We start from the raw sequence: 4,991 nt of genomic DNA, 5'->3' as shown, positions 1-4,991 counted from the left end.
TATGAAGAAGAACGTGGCATCAGGATTGGAGGATGACTCATCAACAACCTGTGATATGCAGATGACACAACTGAAAATGATTTGAAGCACTAATTAATGAATATCAAAGACTAACATTCAGTATGGATTACACCTCAACATGAAGCAAATGAAAATCCTCACAAGTGGAACAATAAATAATATCACAATAAATGGAGAAAAGAGTGAAGTTGTTAGGGATTTCATTTTACTTTCCTCCACAATCAACACCCATGGAAGCAGTCAAGAAATCAGATGTCATAACACATTGGGCAAATGTGCTGCAAAAGACCTCTTTAAAGTGTTAAGAAGCAAAGATGTCAATTGGAAGATTAAGGTGCACCTAACCCAGGCCATGGTACTTTAAGTTGTCTCATATGCATGTGAAGGCTGGACAATGAATAAGGAAGACCAAAGAGGAGTTTATACCTTTGAATTCTGGTGTTGGTAAAGAATACTGAAAATACCATAGACTGGCAGAAGAATGAATAAATCTGTCCTGGAAGAAGCGCAGCCAGAATGCTCCTTGGAAGTGAGAATAGTCAGATTTCATCTGACCTACTTCGGTCGTGTAGTCAGAAGGGACCATTCCCTGGAGAAGGTTATCATGCTTGGTGAAGTACAGGGTCAGTGAAAAAGGGAAAGACCTTCAATAAGATGGATTAACACAGTGGCGGCAACGATGGGCTCAAGCATAGCAAGGATTTGAGGAAGGTGCACAACTAGGCAGCACTTTGTTCTGTTCTACATGACGACAGTTGCTAGGAGTCAGAGCCAACTTGACGGCACCTAACAACAATAATAACATTATTAACAAATCAAAATAAAAATAACTAAGCTTGCACAGATTGTCAGGGACAAAGTTGGGTAGTAAGAAAAGTCTATCTGACTCTAGAGGCTGGATACTGAACCACTGGACCATACACCATACCATAACTTTATCCTTGTCTGTGTGTGCATGCATAACTAGCCATGTGCTCTGAAGGCAGTGGGTAGCAATTAGAAATTACCTCTTGCCATCTCTTTCCACACTTTATTATCCCCTGGTCTTTCAAAGGTTTCAAGGTACTCATATTCCAACCTTAGTTAAGGGCTCTGTCCCATTCAGTCTGCATAAGGATCTGTTCTGGGTAAGTACTACCCAGATTCTTCATCCTCTTCTCAACAGCCTCCAGATTCATCTTTCATATTGGAATCTGGTGTCTGCATTTGGCAAGCGGTTAGCCCAACCTAGATGTGGTCTGGTGGCTAAGCTCCTACACTCAGGAACCAGACAGCTTGGTTTGATTCTTGCCTCCTCTACTTACCAATTGTGTGCTTGAGATTGTTATTTAACCTCAGTGCTGCACAGTCCTCATCTATAAAATAGCAGTAATAGTACTCACCTCAGAGGAGGGTTGGGAGGAGTAAATGAGTTACCAAGGATAAAGAGCTTTGAGCAATGTCTGCAACAAAGGAAGGGCTCCAGTAATTCATGCTACTATTCTTGAACTTCATCTTCTTGCCCAACCCTCTGGCTCTCTTCTGGCCAAGGGGCCCCTTTAATTTTGGGAATTTGATCCTTGCCCAGCTCCAGCCCCAGGGAACCCAACAGGCCTGGGCAGCCTTGCTCAGTCTCCCTTGCTCCAGGGGCAGGGGATTCAGAAGCAGAAGTCGATCCAGACACCTGGTGGATGCAGTCACAGCAGGTACAGTAGTAAATCGCCTCTCGCATGTAATAGCTGTGGCAAACTGATAGCAAGGTCCCCAATCTCCACAGAAGGCTACTGTAACCTAACTGAGCTCTTAAAAGCAGGCCCTGAATAAGAGGAACCATATTCATTCATTCAACCAATAAACACTCACTGAGTCCCTGTTATGTCCCAGGCCACAGGAGAAAACAAAACAATAATGAAAGCAAGGAAAGAAAACAAGAAGTCAGCAATTTAAGGACAAAATACAAATCAGCAATGCTTCTTCAGCCACCTAATATAAATGCTACTTCAAGATATAATGTGAATGGCTGCAATAAACAATGAACTATGCTAGTATTTAAGAGCCATTTGGATGCAAGATATGTTGTGGGTGACAGATAAAGATGCCCCAGTTATGTAATTTTGGCTGGAGGCTGGTTATCACTCAGTTTAAGCATCTATTTCCAATGACAGGACATGAGGAACAGCTGAATCAAGAAATGCAAATCTGTTGTACAGCTCTGGCTAACGGGAGTGCCACTTGGGCCTGGCAAGTGTCAAGAAGGCAATAATGGAATTTTAAAACCTCCCAAAACAGCCCACAAAACACTACATGACTAGAGGAAAAAACTGAATCAGGTTTAATTAAGAAATACTAAGTCAGGAAATGAGGAAAGTTCAAGTAACTCACCCATTGCACATTTGCAGCATTTAAAACACAGAGCTTGTCAGCAAAAGCCTTACTAGTTGAGGAAACTGAGGCTCACAGGTTAGTTAGGGTCACACTGCAAGGCAGTGGCTGGGCTGGATTTTGAACCTCAGAGACCCCTTCTGGCTTGAAAGTATATCAACTTGTTGTTGTTATGTGCTGTCAAGTCGGACCCGACTCATAGTTACCCCTCCTTGGGTTTCCGAGGCAGTATCACTATGGAAGTAGATTGCCCAGCCTTCCTTCCGAGGAGTGGCTGGTGGGCTTGAACCACCAGCCTTCTGGTTAGCAGTCAAGTGCCTTAGCCACTATGCTACCAGAGCTCCCATATCAACTTAGGCCAAGTTAATAGTTTTAAGAACCCACATGTTCTCCATTCCTTGATTGTTCATTATGAAATTTGAAGTTTCTTGCTCCATCCAAATGCCCTGCAGCAGTTCAGGTTTAGACCAGTCTCATTTAGTCCCAGCAGCAGCTCATCTGTGGGACAGCAAAGTTGATATATGAGTTGGCACAAGATGCCTCATTAATCTCTAATACAAACAGAAATTTCTCTGATTCTTTAAGAGTGTTTTATCACTGCCTAGAGGCTAGATATGATTTCTAGGCCCCTCATTACAAAATTATTTATGGGCAAACATTAGATATGTAACTCTCAATGTAAAGTCTTAATTACTGCCCTTTGAGCTGATTTTTTGCACCCAATGAGCAGGTATAAATTAGAAGAACAGTGGCTGAATAAATTATAATAAAGTCTGTACAGTGTAATAGAGCCACCTTAGGATCCAGAATGAGATTCCCAGCACCAGCTCCACGCTTGCCATTTATCCTCTTCCATCCTTAATTCAAAGGAGCAAAAAAGAACAGACGTAAAGGGGAGGAAAAGAAAAACTTCCTTGTTGCAGTTAAATGCCACTGAGTCAGCTCCAACTCACTGCGATCCCAATGAACAACAGAACTAAAGGTTGTCCAGTCCTGCATTATCCTCACATAGTAGGTATGTTTGGGCCCACTGCTGCCATTATCCTTCTCCAACTGAAGGCTTTATTATTGGTCTGTGCTTTTCTTGAAGACAGAGATTGTATCTTGTCCTTTCTGTGATCCAGGCCTGGCACTGATGTGGGCACACAGCAGGGCTTAACCAAAGACCATAGAGAGGAATTGAACTTGGGTTACTTAACCTGCTTGCAGATATTCTTTACATGTATTCAAACAAAGGTATTCCATTCTGTTCTTTTCATTGTTCAGTTGGTGTATTTCATCCTTTGTTCAGTCTAACAAAAGGCACAACACACTGAATATACTTTGGCCAACAGCAAGATTGAAAAAAAAAAAATGGTAGAGTCCCCTAAATGTGATTTGCAAGATCATCTGGTCTCTCATTTAGCAGCAGGAACGGAAGCCATAGAGACAAAGCTGTCTGGCAGTGGCCAGGCCAGCAGAAAGCAACACTCTCCAGCTCCTCCTAGCCTTGCTCCCATTCCATGTGCCACTCCTTGCACAGGTTGAACACCACATCTAGAAGAGCAAGGTCAGGTATGAACAGTGGACAAGAATTAAGTTGTCACCAGAAGTTGAATTAGCAAATAAAGAAAGCAGATTCTTAGAAGCATTTTAGATTTTATAGCCTAAGCAAAATAGCAATCTGCTCTCTGGAAAACAGCTATGAATGAAAAGTCAGTATTTCCCAGAGATACTCAGGGGAGCTACTCAACCTCCAGTTTCCATTTTCTTAGGAGGGATAAGAGTCCAGGTTTGAGGATCAGTTGGGCTTTGGTTGAAGATGTGTTCCATTGCTCACTAGCTGGGTGATCTGTAATGCTCGGCCTCTGATTTCTAGGGCCCTCTGCTGTAACGAAGGTTGATGAGAAGCTCTGGCTTCAAGGGTTGTTGTAAGGATGAACTGGATAATGTGCAGAAAGCACTTGGACCAATGCTAACATGCAAAGGGCAACTAATAAATGAAGATAGCTTTTCTTTTAATGCTATTCATATTACCAAAGCAGTAGTCAGATCACAGGTGTGAGTATAGTGATTTCCCAGATTTGATGGCCAGATGTGAATTGCTGACCCTTACCAGCTTCTTCCAGCCATAGTCCTCTTTAGCTGAGTGTCCTCTAGTGTTAATGAGAAAGGGGATCTGATCATTGTAGTCTTTAAAGGTTCAGGAAAACTGGGTCCGTGCTAGCAAATCAAGAGGAAGAGGTGCGACTGAGGTTCATGGCATTTGAATTCACAGGCCTGTCTCTTAAAACCAAGTATTTGTGACAGAGGAATATGAAGAGAATTTTACAATCTTGTCTTTGATGCAGCAAAGGTGTGAAATCCCCACCTTAACTCCCAAGGTCTACAGAAGGTAGATGAAGGGAACTTCCAGGGAGGAAACTCAAACTCACTGCCATCGAGTGGGATCTAACTCATAGCGACACTTCCTTGGGTTTTCAAGGTACTATCACCACAAAAGTAGATCGCCTAACCTTCCTTTCAAGGAGTGGCTGGTGGGTTTGAACCGCCAGCCTTCTGGTTAGCAGTCAAATATGTTAGGCACTATGCCACCAGAGCTCCTTTCAAGGAAGGAGGATTATTTCCCC

The 4,991-nt window shown here is 42.8% G+C and overlaps 1 protein-coding gene across 1 annotated transcript in view; it reads right to left on the bottom strand.

Moving 5' to 3' along the window:
- The window catches only part of IQCK (IQ motif containing K), a 248,949-nt gene that overhangs the window by 199,690 nt on the left and 44,268 nt on the right, over positions 1-4,991 (bottom strand). The window lies entirely within an intron of this gene.

The sequence above is a fragment of the Orycteropus afer genome, unplaced genomic scaffold, assembly GCF_000298275.1.
Source record: "Orycteropus afer afer isolate SDZICR_OR568_19922 unplaced genomic scaffold, OryAfe1.0 scaffold00470, whole genome shotgun sequence".
Classification (NCBI taxonomy): Eukaryota; Metazoa; Chordata; class Mammalia; order Tubulidentata; family Orycteropodidae; genus Orycteropus; species Orycteropus afer.
Note: the sequence above shows the minus strand (reverse complement) of the source record. Positions and strands in the feature narration are given on the sequence as shown.